Source organism: Bison bison, unplaced genomic scaffold (genome assembly GCF_000754665.1).
Source record: "Bison bison bison isolate TAMUID 2011002044 unplaced genomic scaffold, Bison_UMD1.0 scf7180017864291, whole genome shotgun sequence".
In the NCBI taxonomy this organism is placed as follows: Eukaryota; Metazoa; Chordata; class Mammalia; order Artiodactyla; family Bovidae; genus Bison; species Bison bison.
This window is the reverse complement of record NW_011494863.1, coordinates 415,399-416,492: the sequence shown is the minus strand read 5'-3', so window position 1 is coordinate 416,492 and position 1,094 is coordinate 415,399. Positions and strand designations below refer to the sequence as shown.

Genomic DNA, 1,094 nt, shown 5'->3' with positions numbered 1-1,094 from the left:
GATTCATATGTAAGATTAGTTTTAAATAAATAAATATTTTTAAATACTTGGCCTCAAATTCAAGTCCAGCTTGCTTTCCGACCTAAATAAAACAAACAACAAACTTTTTTGGGGGATTTAGGAAGTTAGATTAAACCTAGACTAGGTAAGCAGGAAAAGAATGAATCCTTCATATTTGCCAAGAGAATAAATTAATATTTAAAACAATGTTTGTTTAGACAGTGTGAAAGATGTGTTTTGTACCTGTGTGTCTTTTTAGCTCTCAACCCACCCGAGTTTCTTTTCCGATAAAATTATAGCCAGATTTGGAGATTGGATAGGATTTTGATGGGAGCTAGGACAGGATATCAGGATTGATATTTGTGTGGAATGGATCAGGATTGGTCTGTGGTTTCAGTTGAGAACTTGGTCCTTGGGCTTTTTTCTGAATGGAATTAAAATTTTTTTTACTTACTTTTGACTGGTTTTCATTGCCGCATGGGCTTTTTCTCTAGTTACGGAGAGTGGGGGCTGCTTTCTAGTTGTGGCGCGCAGACTTCTCATTGCTGTGGCTTGTTGTGGAGCAGGGACTCTAGGCGCTTGGACTTAAGTAGTTGAGGCACGTGGGTCTAGAACACAGCCTTAGTAGTTATGGTGCACTTGGGCTTAGTTGCCCTGCAGCAGGTAGGATCTTCCTGGACCGGGGATGGAACTCATATCTCCTGCATTAGCTGCTGGATTCTTTACCACTGAGCCACTAGGGAAGTCCGGCCCTTGGGTTTTTAAGGTGTTGCCATATCAGACTTATTTTTACTGTTCTTTTGGGTGTTTAGTGGACTTAATCTGCAGATTAATACATGTGCTGTTCAGATGAAATTGACAATAGACAAGACTTACTGCCCCCATTTTACAGATGGTGAGAATGGGTAGTATGTTAGTAGAGATGTGGTAGCCCAGGAATGAGCTTTGTCCTCTGATTCCTGCTCTCTTTCTCTTGCCTGATGTCTTTGAATGCCAGCTATTACTTTTCTGTAGAGGCCAATTTTGAGCCCTGGTGTGTTTCAGTGACAGGAGAAAAGAATAATTAAAAAACTGCAAAGTAACAAAATGGCTTT

At 40.2% G+C, this 1,094-nt stretch overlaps 1 protein-coding gene across 4 annotated transcripts in view; it reads left to right on the top strand.

Moving 5' to 3' along the window:
* The window catches only part of SIL1 (SIL1 nucleotide exchange factor), a 250,768-nt gene that overhangs the window by 1,099 nt on the left and 248,575 nt on the right, over positions 1-1,094 (top strand). The window lies entirely within an intron of this gene.